The 25,840-nt window shown below is 50.9% G+C and overlaps 2 non-coding genes across 2 annotated transcripts; both read right to left on the reverse strand.

The window, feature by feature from the left end:
- Positions 1-14,752: 14,752 nt before the first annotated feature.
- On the reverse strand, positions 14,753-14,834 carry TRNAL-AAG (transfer RNA leucine (anticodon AAG)). Its single transcript has one exon. It is a non-coding gene; the product is annotated as a tRNA-Leu (tRNA).
- Positions 14,835-15,194: 360 nt separating this feature from the next.
- TRNAL-UAG (transfer RNA leucine (anticodon UAG)) lies at positions 15,195-15,276 on the reverse strand. Its single transcript has one exon. It is a non-coding gene; the product is annotated as a tRNA-Leu (tRNA).
- Between the last annotated feature and the right edge of the window lie 10,564 nt (positions 15,277-25,840).

Below are 25,840 nucleotides of genomic sequence, written 5' to 3' on the forward strand. Positions count from 1 at the left end.
GTGTGGGAAATAAATCGTCATCCTCCTCACCCTCTGACTCAAAAGGTGCCTTGACATCAAGAGCACACCCAGAGTAGATCGGAGGGATTGATGGTCATCCCTCAGGGCCTCCCTTTGTGCCTCTGCGTGAGCAGCAATTGCTTGACGCAGAGACACCATTTCAGCCCGGCGTGCCCTGTCTGAGGCCGCCATGCCCAGCCTGAGCGAGCGGGCCCTGGACTGTGCCGCCCGCTGCTGGAGATCCACCTGCCTAGCAGGGGGAGCACGGATTGGGCCACATGTTCCAAGCTCTGAGTGATATTATCAATTGTTGCCCCCTGTTCTTCGGAATTGGCAACCATGGCTTGCTCCCACTCAGTATACCCCGGTGGCGCACGGCCACCGCGTTGCTGGGCTTGACACCCACGGGGCCCAAGGAGCCGCGGTCCTTGTTGGGTTGGCATCGCCCGCGGCTGCAGGACTACATTCCTCCGTTGACGTGATACCCCAGGTACATCAGCAACTGGTGTGGAGTGTGACCGTGCGCCCCGATCCACCACAGGCAGAGGTCCCACCACCGTCTGGCCCCTCGGTGCAGGTGTCGCGGACAGAGGAGCGTCTACATCAGAATCACATACCATTGATGAATGGACATGACGCACATCCAACTCGACATTATCGTCAGAGTGATCATCCGGACTAGACTCATTGCCAGCCCTAGAACGATGGTCTGTAACAAAAGTGGGTTCTCGTGGTCTACCACCCCACGACCCACACTTGTGCCGGGTTGCTGGTGTGATAGCAACCCTGTGCCTGGCATGACAACACCATCCTCTGGCTCCATTGCGTCATCATCTGAAAAGGGGAAAAAAACAAACATGAGTACACAAGTCAGAAGCACATAACCCACACACACAGACATCACATCGACAGCCAACACATGAAGCAGACATGTCACACACAAATGAGAACCTGGCATGCATCCAGTGGCATTGGTAGGCAAGCACATCCCAAAAGCAGAAATGGATGTGTCTAAATAGCAAAGCCTACACAAGTACAAAATGTAGTATATCACCTCCATCAGACACCACCTCGGTCAGGTAACAATGTCACAGGCAGAAAAAACAGATGGCAACAAAGAGATGGCACATACCATAAGCATGTCTGAACTACAAATTGACCAGTGCTGCAAGTGAATCCAAACACACAATGACACACGTAATATGCATGTACACATGCATCACTAAACCATCATCACCAATATAGCTTCATCCATCTGCAGCTCAGCCCGTACTGGGTGTCATGGGCCATGTAGATATAGTGAATGTCCCAAGCAAAGTAAGTGCCTGCAACCAGGAATTAGGGACCATAACGCCCAGTACGGTCCGAGCTGCAGGACATGAAGCCTCCACAACACCCCTCAGGGCCTGATTGAGCACATTGTGCTATGAATGTGCCCTATTCCATCATTCCTTGTGTAAAATCTTCATGGCCAGGCCCCACCATATTAGCAAAGTGGGCCTGGGCGCACACATACTGCACCATAGTGCACCTTCAGGATTATGCCAGTTGAACATAACGTGCGCAATGCTGAAATCTCACCAGCATTAACATCAATCAACTACATGTTAGTCAGTCAACTAAAAAGCTGCGGCAGACACATGTGTAAATGAACACTTTCACACACACATATGTGAGTAGCCGCAATGTTGCACTACCCAACGTTGAAGCTGCTTGCATATGTACATGTGAAAGCGTTAAAAAACACCCCTTTGCCCATACACCTGTATTGTGAACATGAACAGCATCCAATACAGCAAAGCAAGCAGCTACAACTCTGCTTGCTTTGATGCATGTGAATGTGTACACATACACACGTGAAGGCAGCTCCACAGTCATTACAACCCGATTGGCAGGCTACATGCAATCTGCGCCCTATGCCAGTTGTTATAGACCGCAGATTGACCAATCAACTTTGCTAAACAACCCCTAGGGAGTTCCAATGCTGAGTACATGTGTCACAGGATGCACCTGTGCCCGTGGCATTCATGACAGAGAAGGGATGAAAATCTGACCATACATGCCAGGTCACTTTCACATTGCAGCAGTGAGTAGGCATGTAGAACGGTGTAATATGGCTCAGAAGTGGGTTGATGCAGTGCAGAACATGTGTAAGTTACCCACTATCTACATGAACAAGCACATTATGATGTCTATCAATAAACATGAAGGCAGTGTAAGGGCAAGTTCAGGTATCACATGCAATGTGCATGCAATGGGTTGCATGGCTACAAGCAAGCCCCCCCCCTAAGTGAAAATGCAGGGAGGCATTGCATGTCAGCGAAAGGGTGACCAGAGACCTGTGTATTGGCAGACAGTGTTGACTAGCGTCAATTGCATCATCTGAGTCAACTGACAACACAGCAGATGAGAATGGGACAGTAAGCAGGACACATGATGAACCCTCAGTAGTGCACCCATGTGTGCAGAAGCCACTACACCAGTTGAACAGAGGCAGGGGGCCTTAAACAGGGGGAGGCCTGTGCCCCACACAGACTGTGACACCCTAAACATGTGCGTGATGCAGGACTGAGCCAGAGTGGGCATGGAATGGATGATCAAATGCCATTAAATGTAGGTCATCCTGGACACGTACTACAATGATCATCTGGGCAAGGGCACATAGGGGCATGCATGGAATGCACATGGAGCATGAATGGGCACTAATGTCCCTGCGGAGCATCTGCCATCTGCACAGTCCGAGTGAGACACCCTGCATCAAGGACAAAGAATGTACCCCACTGTATGTGTCTGGCAGGTTGACAGGGGGAAGTGTGCATGTACACAGGAGCATTGAACAGGCCATTGCAGTACTCCATCATGATACCCACCAGTGTCATGGTGAAATTGGGGTGCAGGAGGATGGAGGGGCAAGGGTGCATGCCTACGTGGAGTACCCGCATGCAGGCAGAACACACATGTACGTCAGTTATGCGATGACGTAGTCCCAGTGCTGAGTGGAAAGACACCCCAGGCTACATGCAGAAGGGCCAATGAGCTGGAACATGCACCGGAGGGGCAGCCGGGTGACTAGCATGGGAGTAGGTTGCAAGTGTGGTGATGAGGACAGTCCCGGTCTGCTCTACATGTCCAGCATGCTGCACAGCCGGCACACATCAGTGAAGCATTGCATGACTCGCACATGAAAACCATGTACACATAACATGTAGTGGCAGTCAAGCACAACACATCACACAAGCAAACCACACATGGGGCCTCATTACAAGTCAGGCGTTGAGGGGTTAACGGCGCCGTAAACGGTGCCGACCCTTAACGCCTGATTACAAGGTCCCTTAGCGCCATGGGGATTTTAACGCCTGCTTTTTGCAGGCGTTAAAATCCATGGCGCTAAGGGACCATGGTGCTAATTACGCCACCGTAATTTACGATGGCGTAATTAGCGCCTTACCCACTCCCATTATGCCCTATGGGGCACAAATGGGAATGGGGAAGGGTAAAATGGGAAATGGGGATTTACCGCCCCACTCACCTTGGAATGGGGCGGTAAATCCGCCATCCACCATGGTGTAAACATAGTTTACACCATGGTGGTAAGGGTACGACCCAGGCGGTAACTTACAGCCTGGGTCGTAATGAGGCCCATGGTCTGGACAAACACGTGACAACACTCACTGGACCGGGCATCAAAGTCCAGCATCTCTCCCACTCGTACAATTCTGCCAGTATTAACTCCGCTACGATCGACTCGTGCGGAGTAAGATCTTCCTCCTGAGCTGGTGACCCACCGCCAGTCAACCCAGTCATGGCATAATTGGAGGCACGCTTCACCTTAGCACAGCCCAACGCTTTTGCACTCTTGAGCTGTGCGCACCTCATGTCCAAATGCACTCACACAATCCGTAACATGCTTCCAGTGGGACATACGATGGGCAGCCGTAGTGTGACAATTCGGCCCAACTAGCATATCACGGTTGTGTTCCCGCAAGTAGTCCACAAGGAAGTCCAATTCTTGCATGCAGAAAGGCTTCTTCCTCAACGTGCTGGAGGCCGGAGCTGTGTCTGGGGTCCCAGCCTCTACTGCAGGTGCAACCTTCCTCCTCTTGGACAGTGGTCCGGACCCTGACTGGCAAATGCCACCCTGATCAGTATGGGCAGTGGCACTGGTGGATTGAACCAAGGGAGTGGCAGGTGGAACAAGGATGGAAGCCCTGACTTGCCTCGGTGGCTGCTGGGTACCCCTGACTTGACCCTGCGCAGCAACATCTGCTGTGCTAAGGTCACTGACCGGGACTGTCCTGGATGCTATACTCACAGCTGGGGTGGTGTTGGCTGCATCTGCCCATGCACTTGCCAACACCCGGCTGCTCGGGCAGCAGATGACAATACTGCCCCAGGGACATGTGCCTCAGTCAGGGCAGCCCTGTGTGCACTTACCCTGTGCCTCCTGTACTCCTGGAAATCATCCAGGGACTCTTCAGGTGCAACACAGCATGCGCAGGCCCACCCTGAGCCTGGTTGATGGTGTCCACAGCTGCACCTACAGCTACCACTACCCTTGGGCCCGTGGCAGTCGATGAAACGGACTGTCGGATCACATGGGCGCCAGTGCCAGATGCAAGAGCTGCATCTCCCGTAACCACAGGGGGTGGGGGCATGACTACACCAACATGTGGCACAACATCGTGCCGAAGTGGCTCATCCCTGCCTTTTCCCCCTCTGCAGCCACCGTGGACACCCTGGAGTCCCCCTACTCCCTGGTCATCCCGGCCATGTCCCTGACCACGCCCGCCACATGGAGTATGCCCAGCTGAGGCGCTCCTCACCTTTCGTGGCCTCCCAACCATGGCACAGATGGAGTAGTGCCGGCACAGATCGAGTAGTGCCAATGGGAGGTGTACATGACAATTGTCCTGGGCAATTGGGGTGAAGGGGGTGGGATACAAGATGTTAACAGCACCCTTGTGCACCTGCAAGGCTGTATGTGACCCCAGTGATAAAGTGACGGGTCACACAATGCTCAGGCACCCCAAAACTGTAGTAAAACCGTGCAGGCAACCCCTGGTAGCCCACCTGTGTGGAATTAACCTCCCGCAGTACGCGGTGGCACCCAGGGACACGAAAAACCCATACACGTGGGAAACGCAGGCTACTATGACCTCGAAAACGGGTACGCGATACACAGGGGCACCCGCAGTGGGAAGAATAGCATGCGCGACTCACTGTCAGACTAGCGTGATAAGGAAAAACACGCGTAGCCAATAACCCTGCCAATAGAAGAGATATGTCCTCGATCCACTGTGAAGTTGTGATGGCGCGCGAAACAACCAGAAGTACCAACACAAGTCGGTCTCCACAAAAGGCACGTACAGCGAACTGCTGGCCCCACTCCCCTTTAACCCGTACTGAGGGAAAAGCCTGACCGCATCACGTCACTTACGCGCTTTGGCCCTTTCCTCGAATTACACGCATTAACACGCGGACGTGCTGTTTTTTCACGTGCTGAATCACTATGCACTCGTGATGAGGGGACCGCCCACACGTGTTATGTCACAGATGTGCTTACACGCTAAGGGCCTTTCCTCGAATTACACGCTGACGTGCAGTTTTTTCACGTGCCAAATCACTCCGTATCAAGCTGGCCACACGACAACACACGGAAGACCACGCTCCTGCCCAGAAGGCCATTTTCCTGCCCCCCAGAGCCCTGAGCCAACTCCCACCAGCCATCTGCTGCTGCCTGCCTGCCTGCTGGCCAAGTGCCCTGCTATCTGGTGCCTGCATGTCAGCCATCTGCAGGGGTCCAGTTGCAGTGAGCACCCCTGCTGGAACAGCAGACTCCCGACTACAGTTCCATCACTCCACAGCCCAGCACCAGGACCCAGTTGCCCCCCCACACCTGCCTCGGGGGTTGCCATGTCAGGGCAAACACCATCGGACACCACTGGCAACCCCCAGCCAGAAAGGCAGAGGGCTACCAGCTTCAGTGCGGCAGAAGTTGGTATCCTGGTGGAGCAAGTCCTGGTGCATTATGGTGCCCTCTTCAGAAGACCACGTGCCGAAAATGATGGACGGAAGAGGATCTGGAAGCACATCATGGCTGCCATCAACGTGGAGGGGGTGGCAGCCCGCGACATACGACACGTCCGGAAGCGCTGGGAGGACTTCATGTCCAGGACCCTCAAGAAGTCCCGGTGCCTCTTGGAGACAGCGGATGCAGAGGGGTGCCGGGTCCGCCTTACCGATGACCAGACGAGGGTCCTGGAATGTATACGCCCAGCGCTTCACCACCAGGCCCTTGAGAGGCATACCCGTCCGGAGTCGAGTGGTAAGTGTCCATGTGTACTGATTGGACGCAGTGCATGTTGAGGTGTGCCAGGTGTGTGCAGCTTGGACATATGACTTGAAAGGCCCATGTATGGATGTGCATGTGCAGGGACATGAGCCTGCCGCATGTGAGTCCAGTCATGTGTGAGGCACATCAATGGTGTATGTGTTCAAATGCATGATGCACGAATGCATGTGGGGATGCACACATGTCAGCATTTATGTGTATGTACTATGGCATGGTTGGAGTGTGACACATGGATGCTTATTCCACCTTCATGTACGTGCATGGCATACATGTGTGTGTGTGTGTGTGTTTGACATGTGTGCAAATGTGATACGCCATGGATGCATGTGACACAGACATGTAGGAACCCCATTGGCAGACGTGACATAGTTGCCAATGATTGCACTATGACAGGTGGTGGAGATGTAGAGATGCATGTATGTATGGTGGCATACCCGTGTTGCATGAGACGTCAGCCTAACCATCGGATTTTCATGCTGTTGTATGTGTATGGATGGTGCTGCCTGCTGCAACATTCCTGTTAATTTGCGCATGTGTGTGGGTTCAAATGATATGTGTGTTGGGGAGTGTGATGCCATCCGTGAAGTTTGAGACTGCCACTCATGTGCAACTGTCATGTGTGTATCAGACCATTGTACAGTGCCCTGATGCCTGTGTTCTGTCTCTCCCTGTCTGCAGCGTCGACTGATGGAGCACAGAGGCAGGGATCCCACCGCCAGCCGGGGAGGCAAGGCCCAGCTCCCCTCCCAGGTTGTCATCTCTTCGGGGAGTGAGGAGTCTGGTGCTGCGTCCAAGGAAGGTCCAAGAGGCAGAGGTTGGAGGTGGACTCCTCAGCAGCAGAAGGGGCAGCTGAGCCCGCACAGGGGCCTATGGAGGAAGATGGCACAGAGTCATCCAGGTTGGTGGGGGGTTTCGTTTGAGGAGGAGGCCATGGAAGGCCCATGCACGGGGCCTGGAGGGGGGATTCCACTGGTGCTCGTGGTGCAGTCCAGGGGCAGGGACAGGAGGCAGCACAGGCCGCCGTGGAGGTGCCTGTGTGTAATCCTGTCCCTGATCCTGTGACTGCATCACCTGGCACCAGCAGGGATGCCTTCGTCCAGACCCATTTTCAGGGAGGGGTTGCGTACACAACTACTGGCCTTCCTCTCCCTGCGGACGTGGCAATCCGGGACTGTGTTGAGCCTGTCCTTGCTGGGGTGGTGTTGCGTCAACGTGGTATTCGGGATGACGTGCAGGGTTCTCGTGAGGACAATGCAAGTCATTTCGAATACCTCATTGGCTGCGTCGACCTACTAGGACGGGTCAGCAAGCCTGGGTTCATCCGTGTGCTGGAACTTCTAGCGACCCCCTCCTCAACTGCACCCCCTATGCGCCAGTCATCCTCCGTGCCATCTTCCTGCCCAAGTATCACCTGGGCACCCTGTGGAGCTGTCCCTGACCCAGCAGCCAGGCTGGTGGAGGACACATCCCTGCCACAGTCGGGAGTCGGAGGTCCAGCAGGGGTGGCCACCCCAACAACTGGGCCCCAGCAGGAGGAGGACGTGCAGGCATCGACAGGCAGGGCACATGCACAGCAGCAGCAGGCTCATGGTGGGAGCGAAGATGGCTCGGGGCCATCAACTTCACAGGGGCAGGCATCGGCCGGAGGGCAGGAGGACCCTGGATTGGGAGTGTCTTCCGTGTGGAAGAGGTTGGGCCAGCGGATAGATGGGCAGCGGCGGCGGGCGGAAGAGGCACGGCTCACTATGGTCAGGGTGGAGAACTCCATGCGCAGGGCATTGAGGCGGGCTGAGTGCCTCGAGGCAACTCGCAGGAAGTTTGAGGACGCCATGGCTGTATCCCTGCGAGACCTCGAGGCCAGGGAAGAGGCCCGCCTCCAGGACGTTGAAGAGGAGTTCGGTGATGCCCTGGCCTGGAACATCAAAGAGTGAGCCATAGGACTTGCCCGCCGCCATTGTACATAGTTCATTAGTGTTAGGTTTCCTTTGTTTTATATTTTATTTTGGAATAAATGGACATTGCTCCACTTCATGTATATAGTTTTTTCTTCATAGGACATTTTTGTGGGTTTCATTTGCTTTGTGGATCATGGACCCTTAGGACTTGGATTGTAGATGGTTGTAGACTTGTACAGACGTTCTTTTTCAATTTTCCCATGGATCAATGGTTTACTTTTATTAAAATTATTTATTTCTTATTGACATTGGCAATGGACCACTTTTTTCATTCAACATGACGTTTATTTGTTTTCCATTGGATTACCATATTTTGCTTATATCTGTCATTGTATATTGATTTTTAAGTTTGATTTCTTCTATGTTACTTCATTATGTTTTTAATCAATTCTAACTTCATGATTGGTATTCTATCATTGGTTTTGTGCATGTCTCAATGAACATTGCCTCAGTCATGTGTTGCCACTGTGTGGCTCCGTTGTGCATTTATGCATGGGCATGGTGGTTCTTTTGAGACTGTCATGGCATGGGTTATTTGGGAGTGGGCACAGTGGATGTTTGCGTGCTTGGACTGGGGGGCAGGAGGGGATTTTGGTTGGCATTAGGGACATGGGTCTGTTTACTCATGACATGTTGTCTGGTCGGCCATGCGTTGGGGCCTGCTGGCAGATGCCCGTCACTGGTGGGTGGGCGGGGGACATGAGTCGGGGCTGCATCAATGCACAACGGAGCCACACAGTGGCAACACATGAGGCACTCAGCCCGCATCAATGCCCTGAGTATGGAGTTCTGCGCCCTGACTCGAGGCACTCAGCCCGCATCAATGCCCTGAGTATGGAGTTCTGCGCCCTGACCATAGTAAGCCGTGTCTCTTCCGCCCGCCGCCGCTCTGCATCTATCCGCTAGCCCAACCGCAGCCACACTAAATGACACTCCCAACCCAGGGTCCTCCTGCCCTCTGGCCGATGCCTGCCCCTGTGATGTAGATGGCCCTGAGCCATAATGCCTCCCACGCTGAGCCTGCCGCTGCCTCCGACGCAACTGCCTCTGCCACCACAACGACATACGGGATGATGGAATCCACCAGCGCCATCGTGCACGTGCCCTGCCCGATGATGCCGGCACATCGTCCATCCTCTGGGGTCCAGTTGGTGGGGTGTCCACCCCTGTTGGACCTCCGACTCCAGACTGTAGCAGGGATGGGATCTCCACCAGGCTGGATGCGTTGATTGGGGCAGATCCACAGGGGGCCCTGGTGGCATCTGACCCGGAATACGGCACGGAGAACGACTGGCGTATAGTGTGCACAGAGGAGGAGAGGGCCGCAAGACTGGCCAACACATGGAGGAAACCCCCGACCATGGACCCTCCCAACTGGGCCATGTTGGCATACACCACTTCGTGATGACGTGCGTGGTCCCCCCAGGAAGCACGCAAGTCATCACGAATGTCACATGTGCGCAACGTGACACCAATCAGGGTGGACTCCATCCGCTCACGGGTCCCCTCGTCCGCAGGTAGAGGAGTACCAGATGACGTGGACCTCCCCCCTACCTGCGGACAGGCCTGGGACGGGGCATTCCTGCTGGTGCATGGTGATGCAGTTACAGTGTCAGTGACAGAGACACGCATGGGCACCTCCGCGGCGACCTGTGCTGTCTCCTGCCCCTGCCCCTGGACTGCACCACTTGCACCAGTGGTACCACCCCCTCCGGGCCCCATGTGCAGCTCTGTAGCGGCCTCCTCCTCCTCTATACCCACCACAAACCTGGATGGTTCTGCACTGTCTTCGGCCATTGCAAGCCCCTGTGGGAGCTCATCCACCCCTTCCGCTGCAGCCGTAGTGGTAGATGCGGCACCAGTCCCCTCGCTCCCGGGTGATGGTATTTCCTGGCAGGGTGACTGGGCCTTGCGTCACCGGTGGAGGCATCCCTGCCGCTTTCCTCCAAAGCGCCGTCTCCGCCCTCTTCTTCACTCGACGCTGTGTAAAGGGAGACATTGAACACAAGCATCAGGGTACTGAACTATAGTCCCCTAGACACAAAGCAATAGCACATGAGTGGCACTGTCAAACGTCACTTCCATCATGTCCCTCCAGAACACATGGGTCAGTGCAGGCAACACACATGCAGGAACAGGCATGGCACATGCAACATACATTGCCATCCATGTCCAAGGCACCATAGTTGCATCCAATGGTGGGCTAATTCTCACATGCACCATGGGTCATGCATTTGGCACGGTATACCCCCAGACACAGTGGATATAAGGATGACTAGGCTGTATCAGTGAATGGACACATCGTCACGGACATGTGTCATGCATCCATGGCGCACACACTACTCAGACACACGGACATGTACATCATGCATGTCCATGACAGCAGCACACATATCTCACACCACAAACATGTCAAAGTACAGACACAGGCATGCATACATGTGTGCGTTCCGCATGCTGCTCCGCATGATGCATTGTAACACATACACCATTGATGTGCCTCACACATGACTGGACTCACATGCTGCAGGCTCATGTCCCTGCACATACACATCCATACATGGGCCTTTCAAGACATATGTCCAAGCTGCACACACCTGGCACACCTCAGCATGCACTGCGTCCAATCAGTACACATGGACACTTACCGTTCGACTCCGGACGGGTATGCCTCTCAAGGACCTGGAGGTGAAGCGCTGGGCGTATATGTTCCAGGACCCTCAGCTGGTCGTTGGTAAGGTGGACCCGGCACCCCTCTGCATCCGCTGCCTCCAAGAGGCACCGGGCCTTCCTGAGGGTCCTGGACCTGAAGTCCTCCCAGCGCTTCCGGACGTGTCATATGTCACGGGCTGCCACCCCCTCCACGTTGATGGCAGCCACAATGTCCTTCCAGATCCTCTTCCGTCCATCATTGTCGGTGCGTGGTCTTCCGAAGAGGGCATCATAATGCCCCAGAACTTTCTCCACCAGGATACCAACTTCCTTTTGACTGAATCTGGTAGCCCTCTGCCTCTCTGGCTGGGGGTTGCCACTGGTGCCGGAAGGTGTTGTGTCGGACATGGCAACCCCTGAGGCAGGTGTGGGTGGGCAACTGGGTCCTGGGGCTGGGCTGTGTAGTGAGGGTACTTCAGTCAGGTATCTTCTGTTCCAGCAGGGGTAGTCACTGCAACTGGACCACTGCTGATGGCAGATGTGCAGGCACCAAATGGCAGGGCACGGTGGCAGCAGGCAGGCAGCAGCAGATGGATCGTGGGAGGCTGCTCGTGGTCTGGGGGGCAGTAATTCGGCCTTCTGGGCAGGAGCGTGGTCTTCCATGTGTTGTCACGTGGCCAGCTTGATACGGAGTGATTTGGCACGTGAAAAAACAGCACGTCAGCGTGTAATGCGAGGAAAGGCCCTTAGCGTGTAAGCGCGTCTGTGACGTAACACGCGCGGGCTTTTCCCTCGCCACAGGTTGAAGGTCCCATGTGTGTTTCCATCGCTCTGTACGTGCTCTTCGTGGGATGCGGTACGTGTATTCCGGGGATGCACATGAACTTTTCCACACGTTTTCGCTGGCGCAAGCGGGGTACGTGTATAATGTTTCAGCCATTATTTTTTACTTTGACATCATACTGATCCCAGCAGTATCCAAACATAAAAAAGCCCATAAACTTATACTGGATTGCACATTAACTATTATATTTTTAACAGTTGATTGCATTAAATACACTTATTTGATTCAACTGTGTGACAGAAGCAACAGTGAAGGTATATATTTCGAAGAAAGGATCGTTGCCACTCCAGAGTTGGGCTCACCAAAAGAAATTAGAAAAAAAACTAGACTCCAATGCGGAAAAAGCCATATTGACGACAGAAATGGGCTCACCGGATCTACTACAAATGCATGAGCAGGTGTTCAAGGAGGATGTAGGTTGCTTAAGTGGATTCACACATCGAATAAGGATGCAGGAGGGATCCAAAGCAGTTACACAAAAGATGCGCAATATCCCAGTTTCCATGACGGATGAGGTGAAAGCAGAGCGTAAGAAATTGGATTGTATTCGGAGGGGTGCGCGGGGAGTTTTACATGCGATTTCGCTGGCACAACCGGGGTACGTGTATTCCGAGGGGTGAGCGGGGAGTTTTACACGCGTTTTTGTGGTTGGGGGCTCTATGCTGGTCCACTGACCTTTGCGCCATGTACTGAATTTGTGCAAAGTTTTTAGCGCACAGGGCGGGGTTGGGGGCGTAACTGGCGCTGCTGCAGGGTCGCTGCGCCACTCTGTGCCACGGCTGCTTATCGATGTATAAATTTATGAATACGTTGTACGCCTAAATGGGTTTTGGCACATGCGGCTGGCGCAGACTGCCGCACGCGCACTCTGTGCGCCAGCCGCGTCTGCCACTTGTGCACCGAATTCTATGAATTACCCCCAAAGTGTATTTTTAGAACAATGTACTGAAAAGAGGTGACAATGTCATACCTCCTGAAGTTATAAGACAACGTTTGATTGAGATGGGACACAAAGGTTATCAAGGGATAGTGAAGACGAAGAGGAGGATAATGAACGACTGCTGGGGGGCTGTTGTTGATATATAGATAGAAAGAACAGTGGGGAATTGTGTCCTTTGTAAAAACAGTGACAACGTGTGTTTGTGGGGATGCTCAAAAGCCAATGAACCTCACAGATATCCCAGGGAAGCCATGGGAGAAACTGATTAGTAGTTATAGACCTTTTGATTCCGTCTCTCCGTCTGCTGAGGCCCTACAAGGTATCATTGATTTGGCCAAACATCTACATATACGTGAGCACCAGAACGAAAGTAAAAGCAAGTGGTGCCTTAACATACAAGCCAACATTTTGAAGCACCTCGGAGGTAGATTTTGTCAAGGAAATCGGGAAAAATGAATTTTCCCACAGGCTTGTATTGGGGTTAAAATTGTTTTAGGTGGGAGAAGGGGAAAATATCAAGATTTTTAATAGTAAAATCGGGAGTCTCCCTTCTAAATCAGGAGGGGTGGCATGTATGCCTTAACAATGTGAAATAGTTTTAGGTTGGGTTGGGGGAAGCAACAAAATGAGGAGGAGATTTGAAAATAAGAGATTTAAAAAATATGAATGATACATTATGAACTGAAGACAATAACATTTTATTTTAGTGTATTAGGTCTCTCGTGGCAACACCTACTGTCCACTGTGTTTTGGAACAGAATCTGAATGCACTGTCACCACTCATAATTGCCAGTTTTAGATTTTGGCCAAAACCCGAGAGATGTACAGGGAGCAACACCTCTGACAAAAGGCCTTAACACTCTTCTAATGTATTTGGGGCAGTTCTGGTCTCCTTTAGTTCATCGATAAGGAGGATTGAAGTGTGTTTCAGCCGCCCTCAAGAGGGCAGTGTCTCACCATTTTGTTAAAATCTCTTGGCACAATTTTAAGATTCAGTAAAAGATACCTTGCCGACTAAACGAGATTGATAGCACAGCGATAAAAAGTATGTGGGGAATCTGGACAATGGCTGGCTCAAGGACAGGAGCGAGATGTGTTCACATTGTGAAATCAACTCACTTTAAGGCCTTAATTGCTCCACGTGCAGCGGGGGTTGCTTTATTATAAAATGTAAATAATAATAAAAAGGAAAGGCTTGGGTGGGGGGGGACTCTGTTGGATAAATAGGGTTACGTATTACAAGGGGACGTCTTTATAACATATTATTGAAGTACCAGAGACCAGGGCACACCTGCCCTGCGCTCAAAAAACATGCCCTAGTACTGCCCCCAACATCCATTCATCTACCTTGAGATAAAAGCTATGAAAATGTTCATTGACAATAAGGGTAGAAGATTGGAGAAAAAAAAACTACTTGGCAGCGGTGGGATTCGAACCCACGCCTCCGAAGAGACTGGAGCCTTAATCCAGCGCCTTAGACCGCTCGGCCACGTTCATCGATAAGGAGGATTGAAGTGTGTTTCAGCCGCCCTCAAGAGGGCAGTGTCTCACCATTTTGTTAAAATCTCTTGGCACAATTTTAAGATTCAGTAAAAGATACCTTGCCGACTAAACGAGATTGATAGCACAGCGATAAAAAGTATGTGGGGAATCTGGACAATGGCTGGCTCAAGGACAGGAGCGAGATGTGTTCACATTGTGAAATCAACTCACTTTAAGGCCTTAATTGCTGCACGTGCAGCGGGGGTTGCTTTATTATAAAATGTAAATAATAATAAAAAGGAAAGGCTTGGGTGGGGGGGGACTCTGTTGGATAAATAGGGTTACGTATTACAAGGGGACGTCTTTATAACATATTATTGAAGTACCAGAGACCAGGGCACACCTGCCCTGCGCTCAAAAAACATGCCCTAGTACTGCCCCCAACATCCATTCATCTACCTTGAGATAAAAGCTATGAAAATGTTCATTGACAATAAGGGTAGAAGATTGGAGAAAAAAAAACTACTTGGCAGCGGTGGGATTCGAACCCACGCCTCCGAAGAGACTGGAGCCTTAATCCAGCGCCTTAGACCGCTCGGCCACGCTACCGGCTGCTGTCTCCCCCAGTCTAAATCCTCTATAGAAAATCATAGAAAAAACGTCTGCCGACTTGTTGCTTTTGGTGTTTCTTTCATGCAAATAATTACCCAGAATCTATCACATTCTAGTAAGCCAACTAGACGTTGTGCCCCGTTAGCAAAGAAAAAAATGTCACGATTTTAAAAACGAATCGGTTGGGTCAATACACTTTTTTGCTGGTGTGCTGGCATTGTATAGGAAATTCGTAAGGGGGGGTCACTGTAGGGAAATCGGTCAGTGGAAGAGTGTGAAAAAAAATTGAAAGTTCGGAAACGGTACGTTGGTTGAAAGTTTAAAATCCAAACGGGCATTCAAAAAAAAAAAAAACCTTGGCAGCGGTGGGATTCGAACCCACGCCTCCAGAGAGACTGGAGCCTAAATCCAGCGCCTTAGACCGCTCGGCCACGCTACCAGCTGTCTAAATTAGTATCACATGTTATAGTAGTACCTGACAATCATGAGGGGAACTGAGTGGAGATTTAGAGTTTGATCAAAGCAGAATGTTTCAGCCATTATTTTTTACTTTGACATCATCATACTGATCCCTGCAGTATCCAAACATAAAAAAGCCCATAAACTTATACTGGATTGCACATTTAACTATTATATTTGTAACAGTTGATTGCATTAAATACAATTATTTGATTCAACTGTGTGACAGAAGCAACAGTGAAGGTATATATTTCGAAGAAAGGATCGTTGCCACTCCAGAGTTGGGCTCACCAAAAGAAATTAGAAAAAAAACTAGACTCCAATGCGGAAAAAGCCATATTGACGACAGAAATGGGCTCACCGGATCTACTGCAAATGCATGAGCAGGTGTTCAAGGAGGATGTAGGTTGCTTAAGTGGATTCACACATCGAATAAGGATGCAGGAGGGATCCAAAGCAGTTACACAAAAGATGCGCAATATCCCAGTTTCCATGACGGATGAGGTGAAAGCAGAGCGTAAGAAATTGCAAGAGAAAGGAATGATAGAAAGCACAGATGCATCAGAATGGGTGTCATCATTGGTGGTGGTGTGGAAAACTTCAGGAAACGTAAGAATGTATCTTGACATGAGAGAACTTAATAAATGCATCATCCCAGATAGAAACCCTTTGCCAAACATTTAGGAGTTACTATCAACCATAGGCCCAGCAAGGGTGTTTTCAATCCTTGATCTAACCTCTGTCTAGCACCAGGTAACACTCCAGAGATAATTGAGGGGTCTGACTGCATTTATAATACCAGAAGGATTATTTCAGTAACAGAGAATGCCTTTCTGACTTAATTCTGCCACGTCAGTCTTCCAGAACATTATGTACAGGATTTTTGATGGCGATGAAGGTATTGTGCTCTTCCAGGATGACCTTCTGGTATATGTAGAGACTATCGAGGAACATAACAGGAGGGTCAATGGGGTACTGAAGAAGCAACATGCGGCAGGCATGACCTTAAGCAATTAAAAGTTCAAGATAAACAGGGGGGAGTTTTAATACCTGGGACATGTCATATTGGAAAGGGGCATATCGCCCAAGAGACATTTAGTGAGACAATTAAGAATAAAGCCTCACCAAGAGCAAAGATCAAGTACAGGCATTTCTGGGAATGGTGAATACTATTCAAAGTTTGAAAGGATTTTGCTAAGCACACAGCTGTAATGTAGAACTTAGTAAGAATGTACGTAACATTTGTACGGGATGAACATTGTGAGGAAGAGTTTGAATACATAAATTAAATGCTAATGAATGTGCCTGCATTGCACAACTACAAGCAGGGAAAATACACAGTCATCACTACTGATGCGGACAACATGAGCCTCGGGGCAATTTTGACACAGACAGACGGAATAGAGAGTACATAATACTGTCTTGGCACAGAAACTGCCATGTTAGATTTAAAATCAAATCTCAGATCCATCATTGACCGTGGCCATCCTGCCCTTTTGATGTTGCTAGATCTTTTCACAGCGTTTGACTTAGTAGACCACGCATTACTGGCAACAAGATTACAAACAATTGTCGGCTGCATAAACCTGATGACGCAATGGCTAGCCTCTTTTCTCGGTCCCCGGGTGATCCAAAATTCATCTTCTATACCTTCCCTGCTCACCCGCGGTGTTCCTCAGGGATGCTCTCTGTCCCATACTCTCTTCAACATTTACATTCTCCCTATGCTCCTGTTGCTCGATGACCTGGGTGTCTTATATACCAACTACGCTGATGACACCCAGGTCATCCTCGAACTTTCAGGCTCTTACTCCACTGATTCTAAAGCCATTGCTGCCATCTACTCCATCACCCACTCCTGGATGAGTCAGAACTTTATGGCATTGAATGCCGATAAAACAGAGATCCTCATTGCCGGATCTAGTCACATCATTTATGATTGCCGATGTCTCCATTCCAGTGGCCCAAAGCGTTAAGACCCTCAGCATTACTATTGACGCTGACCTCTCCATGCGCCCACATGTGGCCAAAACCCGAGCATCATGCAGCTGGATTAATAGGCAACTGTGCGTAATGCGTCCATTTTTATCTGTTAGCAATATGTCTCTTCTCGCATCTGCCCTCGTAAACTCCAGGTTAGACTATTGCAACAGTCTTCTAGCAGGCACCTCTGCTGGCAATATCGCTGCCTTGCAGATCACTCAAAATGGCGCCGTCAGAGCCGTGCTGGGACTACCTATGCACTTCTCTATCACCAGAACACGGGGCGGAACATGCGGAATGGGGAACAACGTGTGAAAAAGAAAGCGTAACTGGGGAAGTACAGCAGGGAAATACACAGAACGCCCACACGCACGCGAACAGCACGTATTCATGGAATCGAATACAAGAAACCTGCGCATGCCAAAAGACGCGCACAGACGTCAACACGTCTGCCACACGAAGGCATACGGAAGCGTCCCCGCGTGCGGTATAAAAGTATGCGCAAACAACAAACACGTATATACAGCTACGATGAATGCCCCATTCATCGCAGTACTGATCGTGGGACACCGCAGGAGGAGGAGAATAGCCATGCCCCGCATTTTATTGCCCCAGACCAGCCTTTTTGGGATGCCTGATGACCAGGTCAATGGCAGTTATAGGTTTCCACCTCGTATCATCCTAGACCTGGTCAGGGAATGGGAAGATGACCTAACATTACCCACCCTGTGCTCCCAAGCATTGAGCCCCTTGGAGAAGGTGCTCAATGTCCTGCATTTTTTGGCCACTGGGTCATTTCAGCGGACAACTGCCATAGTCGGGGGTGTTTCACAGGCCACGCAGTCACGCTGCCTACACCAGGTGTTGGCAAACATGACTGCGCCCCCCTCAGTCTGCAGGCACATATACATGCCCAGAACACCCGCAGAAACGCAGGCCGTGGTCCAGGACTTTTACAGGGTGGAACACTTCCCCAAAGTGCTTGGTGCCATAGATTGCACCCATGTGGCCCTAAATCCACGTAGGGCCACTGAGCACATCTATCGAAACTGAAAGCACTGGCATTCCATCAACGTACAGGTTGTATGCGATGCCCATGGAATCATCACCTCTGTCTATGCAAACTATCCTGGGTCTACCCATGACAGTTTCATTTACAGAATGTCTGCCCTGAGCCGGGACCTGGAAGTTGGGAAGCACAGCGACACATGGCTCATTGGTGAGTACAAATGTCTGCGTACATGCATGCATGTCACACACAGACAAATACACAAACCCAACTAATGACAACCATCCTAACCTCCCCAGGGGACAGTGCCTACCCTCTGAGCAACCACATGATGACGCCAATACGGAACCCCACCACACCACCCCAGGTAAGATACAACGCTGCCCATATTGCAACCAGGGGCATAGTGGAGCACACATGCGGAGTGCTCAAGTCACGCTTCCGCTCCCTTGACCGCTCTGGCGGCCAGCTACTATATGCGCACCCCCAGTAGTGTGCAGGATCATTGTGGCAGCATGTGTCCTGCACAATGTTGCAACACGGCGGGATGTACCGGTGGACATGGTGGTGCCCCCACATCCCCAACCACAGGCACAGGCGCTGCCCATGGGAGGGGAATGGGCACGTGGCGAGGCGGCCCGGACCCAGCTTGTGTCCACATTTTTCACCTAAACTCCCACCCCTGCGGAGTGCACGCAGGCCTGGCAGATACCAGGTGACAACCGATGATGACAAACAGACAGTCAACTGTCACAACCATACCACCCTGAGAATGTTGCCACGGAAGTGCTACATTGTGTGCATCCCTAGCTACTTAAACAAAACCAATCCTGTGTGACCAAAAGGAACACATGCAAGGTGTGTATCACACCACCCCCCTGCAAACCAGGCCATGACAATCACTGGTATGTCACCCAAACCCTCCCAACCCACATCACCCTTGTCTGCCACACCATGACATGGCACGCAACATCAAAAGGCCAACACATGACCAATTACATACGATGTGACAAGTGATAAATGAAAAGAGGCCTGAGACAATCACACCTGACATGGAATCAGATGAAATGACTGACCAACAACCTCCCACACATACAAAGTCATACACAAATGCATGCCACCAGTGGTACATCAACAAAAGACTGAATGCCTGTTCTCATGCACATTGGCCAAGCCAAATCCGCTAATCCCTAACCCGTGTGCTGTGTGTGTCTCCTGCAACACACTGCTCAGCACACAGCACAGTGAGCAGCCATTGTGTTGGGGATACACCTTGAGCATCACATAAAAAGGACAAGCAACAAAAATAACCTATTGACGCATGTACGCAATCCCCAAATGGTAAGTGATCATGCGCTGCAGGGCCACAGCATGACAGAGAAGGCAATCTGTGTTCACATGTGGGCATGGAAGGGTGATTGTATGTGTGGTGAAGCATTGTGTAAGTGTGTGTGTCAGTAGGGACATGCACTCAATACATGCATGTGAAATCAAGTGAGCCTCAGTGTCCTGTACGCATCACATGTGAACATTGCCCATGTGTACTCCCCAGCATGTCAAACCACAACAATCCCCTGACACCTGAAAAATAAACAACACAGGAACAGCCATTGACCAGCAGAACACATGTACATAGCACCCCACAATGACACTGTCAGAGAGTGCCCAAACACTGTAGCCCAAGCATACTGTCCAACAACAAAAGGCCCTCCCTCATTTACACATCACCATGACCTTCTGAAGAACTGTGTCTGGGGTCTGTAGCCTTCTTCGTTCTAGTCTACCTGGCTTCAGGATCCCCCTGCCCCTTGTTTTCCATGTTCTACCTTGGGTGTAAATAGGGTCCGGCCCCCTCAGAGGCCACCTTGACTGGTAAAAATACCAAATCGCAGAGAACTCCAAAGAGCCAAACCCCCAAACCAGGGAAAAAAGCCTGTTGCCACCGAAAAACCCTGGAGGAGTCTCCAGTAGATGACTTGAAGTTGCTGAAAATGGCCAAGCACATGTCCAAGCAGAATGAGAGAACAACCAAGGTACCACAGTTCAACAATGGTTCAACAGCATTTTCAGTACACAATAATCAATGAGGAATGCAACAACTGATGGGTAGTGTCACAGCTCTGGTCTCCAGGCGCAGGAGTGGCACGAACCAACCACCCCCTCTGCGGTCTGGGCGCCTGCAAGGTAAAACTTACACAGGCCTCCGAGACCTCGGTGGGGAAAGAGGGTCAGGGATCCATTGTTTGGATAGGCATCGCTATTCAGGATAACCAGAAAGAGGGGCAGGAGAGGGGAGGTGGATGGGCAAAGGGAAAGTAGGCAAAATACAAAATACAACTATTGACAATAACACATACTCAATCAGAGAAACCATGTTCTTTATGCACATTGTACAAAATGGGACAAATGCAAGCCAAAGAGAGACTTATCTCTGGGGTGAGTGCTGGCCTTCTGCCTGCGCACTCTCAGGTCCGGTAACAGGAGCAGTTCAATGCTGCAAAGAGAGCGTGAGTTACTATTCTGTGTGGGTTTTCACCACACACACAACATCATTCGAGCCTCAAACTAAGTGACTCCTGCCCAAACAAACACTCTTGTCTGCTGCTTTGTTCGTATACTTTTCCTTGCCCCCGTGGTGGTTCATACACTGTCAATGCGATAAGGCAGCCGCACGTGGCCCCGCGGTAAATGGAAGAACAATGTGTTAAGAATCACAGATGATAGAATGGTCCTTGGGTGAGCTGCTAGACGCATGTGGCGAGGTGCGACTTCAGTACAAGTCGTGTTCTGCCAGCCGCGGATTTCAATAGGTAGCGCATGTGGCAATTTGCATATGCAAATGATATGCACTGCACTCAAGTCTGTGCGTCGCTGGGTGCCCCCGGGAGTTGTATTAGTTTCTGGATAGGAACGCTACTGCGCTAATAACTCAGCCTCTATGGAGCAGGGGGGAGTCGAGGATATGGGTGCCGCCTCCTGCGTGTACCCTGACAACTTGTAAAGCCACTTGGCATTTGGTCCTCAATGCAGCTTAGCTGTACTGTGCGCTTCTTCCTCAATGCCTGGCCAAGCTCCCCAGCACTGGCGCTACTTAGCATGCATGTGTGAGGGGCCTGGAGGAAGTTCGGCTGGGGTGTGGCCCCTCGTGCTGCTCACCTTGCTTGGAGCTCCTGGAAACACATCTGCTTCTGTCGGACATCTGAGCACAAGCCCTGTGCTTCTGCTTGCGCACTCATGCGCACGTGGGAACCACCCAACGTGGCCAGGTTTCTGTAGTTCTTGGCCCCGTGTCTGCTGGGAAAGGTAGTCTGTAGGCTCATTTTCCTGCAGAAAGGGCATAAAAGGCTGGCAAGTTTCCTGTGTGTGTTTCTTCATGTTGGTTGTCACTGGGCCATGTCTGAGACCTACATCCGACCTCCTCCCACCATCAGTGTGACTTTGACAGCCAAAGTGTGCAGGCTACTGTCTACAGCATGAAGTGCATCAAGCACATATACAGGCAAGAAAAGAACATGCATCACAATCAACATCAATAAATGGACATATCAATGATGTACTCACCAAAATTGATTGCAGACATGCCGTGGAGAAAGCAGACATTTTCCCCACTAGGGGTTTTAACACAGGTAGTACAGCAGCAGATAGGCCACAGATATGACGAAAGTCCAATGCCCTTGTTAAATGGTTGTAGCACCGAACCATCCTTGTGAGCCCATGGATAGGGGAAGCAGGAGTGGGATATGTTAGTCAGGACCCCAAGCTGCAAACACATACACGAGACAAGCTTAAATGGCTCAGCTGGAACAGACAGTGGATGCTTTCAAAAGTCACAAAGCACCACACCGTCACATGAATGGACAATAGACAAGCAATTTTAAACTATATTAACAAATTAAACTGACTATAACAATCAAAAATGGCCACATACGACCCGGGGGGGGAGGAAGGCACCCAGGAGGGCGGAGGTACAGGGTGCACCTCAACACCCACATGCGATGAAGTTGAGATAAAAAAAAATCTCCATGGGCTCAATGCCTGCACAGCCCGACCCGTGTGGGAAATAAATCGTCATCCTCCTCACCCTCTGACTCAAAAGGTGCCTTGACATCAAGAGCACACCCAGAGTAGATCGGAGGGATTGATGGTCATCCCTCAGGGCCTCCCTTTGTGCCTCTGCGTGAGCAGCAATTGCTTGACGCAGAGACACCATTTCAGCCCGGCGTGCCCTGTCTGAGGCCGCCATGCCCAGCCTGAGCGAGGGGGCCCTGGACTGTGCCGCCCACTGCTGGAGATCCACCTGCCTAGCAGGGGGAGCACGGATTGGGCCACATGTTCCAAGCTCTGAGTGATATTATCAATTGTTGCCCCCTGTTCTTCGGAATTGGCAACCATGGCTTGCTCCCACTCAGTATACCCCGGTGGCGCACGGCCACCGCGTTGCTGGGCTTGACACCCACGGGGCCCAAGGAGCCGCGGTCCTTGTTGGGTTGGCATCGCCCGCGGCTGCAGGACTACATTCCTCCGTTGACGTGATACCCCAGGTACATCAGCAACTGGTGTGGAGTGTGACCGTGCGCCCCGATCCACCACAGGCAGAGGTCCCACCACCGTCTGGCCCCTCGGTGCAGGTGTCGCGGACAGAGGAGCGTCTACATCAGAATCACATACCATTGATGAATGGACATGACGCACATCCAACTCGACATTATCGTCAGAGTGATCATCCGGACTAGACTCATTGCCAGCCCTAGAACGATGGTCTGTAACAAAAGTGGGTTCTCGTGGTCTACCACCCCACGACCCACACTTGTGCCGGGTTGCTGGTGTGATAGCAACCCTGTGCCTGGCATGACAACACCATCCTCTGGCTCCATTGCGTCATCATCTGAAAAGGGGAAAAAAACAAACATGAGTACACAAGTCAGAAGCACATAACCCACACACACAGACATCACATCGACAGCCAACACATGAAGCAGACATGTCACACACAAATGAGAACCTGGCATGCATCCAGTGGCATTGGTAGGCAAGCACATCCCAAAAGCAGAAATGGATGTGTCTAAATAGCAAAGCCTACACAAGTACAAAATGTAGTATATCACCTCCATCAGACACCACCTCGGTCAGGTAACAATGTCACAGGCAGAAAAAACAGATGGCAACAAAGAGATGGCACATACCATAAGCATGTCTGAACTACAAATACACCAGTGCTGCAAGTGAATCCAAACACACAATGACACACGTAATATGCATGTACACATGCATCACTAAACCATCATCACCAATATAGCTTCATCCATCTGCAGCTCAGCCCGTACTGGGTGTCATGGGCCATGTAGATATAGTGAATGTCCCAAGCAAAGTAAGTGCCTGCAACCAGGAATTAGGGACCATAACGCCCAGTACGGTCCGAGCTGCAGGACATGAAGCCTCCACAACACCCCTCAGGGCCTGATTGAGCACATTGTGCTATGAATGTGCCCTATTCCATCATTCCTTGTGTAAAATCTTCATGGCCAGGCCCCACCATATTAGCAAAGTGGGCCTGGGCGCACACATACTGCACCACAGTGCACCTTCAGGATTATGCCAGTTGAACATAACGTGCGCAATGCTGAAATCTCACCAGCATTAACATCAATCAACTACATGTTAGTCAGTCAACTAAAAAGCTGCGGCAGACACATGTGTAAATGAACACTTTCACACACACATATGTGAGTAGCCGCAATGTTGCACTACCCAACGTTGAAGCTGCTTGCATATGTACATGTGAAAGCGTTAAAAAACACCCCTTTGCCCATTCACCTGTATTGTGAACATGAACAGCATCCAATACAGCAAAGCAAGCAGCTACAACTCTGCTTGCTTTGATGCATGTGAATGTGTACACATACACACGTGAAGGCAGCTCCACAGTCATTACAACCCGATTGGCAGGCTACATGCAATCTGCGCCCTATGCCAGTTGTTATAGACCGCAGATTGACCAATCAACTTTGCTAAACAACCCCTAGGGAGTTCCAATGCTGAGTACATGTGTCACAGGATGCACCTGTGCCCGTGGCATTCATGACAGAGAAGGGATGAAAATCTGACCATACATGCCAGGTCACTTTCACATTGCAGCAGTGAGTAGGCATGTAGAACGGTGTAATATGGCTCAGAAGTGGGTTGATGCAGTGCAGAACATGTGTAAGTTACCCACTATCTACATGAACAAGCACATTATGATGTCTATCAATAAACATGAAGGCAGTGTAAGGGCAAGTTCAGGTATCACATGCAATGTGCATGCAATGGGTTGCATGGCTACAAGCAAGCCCCCCCCCTAAGTGAAAATGCAGGGAGGCATTGCATGTCAGCGAAAGGGTGACCAGAGACCTGTGTATTGGCAGACAGTGTTGACTAGCGTCAATTGCATCATCTGAGTCAACTGACAACACAGCAGATGAGAATGGGACAGTAAGCAGGACACATGATGAACCCTCAGTAGTGCACCCATGTGTGCAGAAGCCACTACACCAGTTGAACAGAGGCAGGGGGCCTTAAACAGGGGGAGGCCTGTGCCCCACACAGACTGTGACACCCTAAACATGTGCGTGATGCAGGACTGAGCCAGAGTGGGCATGGAATGGATGATCAAATGCCATTAAATGTAGGTCATCCTGGACACGTACTACAATGATCATCTGGGCAAGGGCACATAGGGGCATGCATGGAATGCACATGGAGCATGAATGGGCACTAATGTCCCTGCGGAGCATCTGCCATCTGCACAGTCCGAGTGAGACACCCTGCATCAAGGACAAAGAATGTACCCCACTGTATGTGTCTGGCAGGTTGACAGGGGGAAGTGTGCATGTACACAGGAGCATTGAACAGGCCATTGCAGTACTCCATCATGATACCCACCAGTGTCATGGTGAAATTGGGGTGCAGGAGGATGGAGGGGCAAGGGTGCATGCCTACGTGGAGTACCCGCATGCAGGCAGAACACACATGTACGTCAGTTATGCGATGACGTAGTCCCAGTGCTGAGTGGAAAGACACCCCAGGCTACATGCAGAAGGGCCAATGAGCTGGAACATGCACCGGAGGGGCAGCCGGGTGACTAGCATGGGAGTAGGTTGCAAGTGTGGTGATGAGGACAGTCCCGGTCTGCTCTACATGTCCAGCATGCTGCACAGCCGGCACACATCAGTGAAGCATTGCATGACTCGCACATGAAAACCATGTACACATAACATGTAGTGGCAGTCAAGCACAACACATCACACAAGCAAACCACACATGGGGCCTCATTACAAGTCAGGCGTTGAGGGGTTAACGGCGCCGTAAACGGTGCCGACCCTTAACGCCTGATTACAAGGTCCCTTAGCGCCATGGGGATTTTAACGCCTGCTTTTTGCAGGCGTTAAAATCCATGGCGCTAAGGGACCATGGTGCTAATTACGCCACCGTAATTTACGATGGCGTAATTAGCGCCTTACCCACTCCCATTATGCCCTATGGGGCACAAATGGGAATGGGGAAGGGTAAAATG

Source organism: Ambystoma mexicanum, chromosome 1p, assembly GCF_040938575.1.
Source record: "Ambystoma mexicanum isolate Mex_15411 chromosome 1p, UKY_AmexF1_1, whole genome shotgun sequence".
NCBI classification, from domain to species: domain Eukaryota; kingdom Metazoa; phylum Chordata; class Amphibia; order Caudata; family Ambystomatidae; genus Ambystoma; species Ambystoma mexicanum.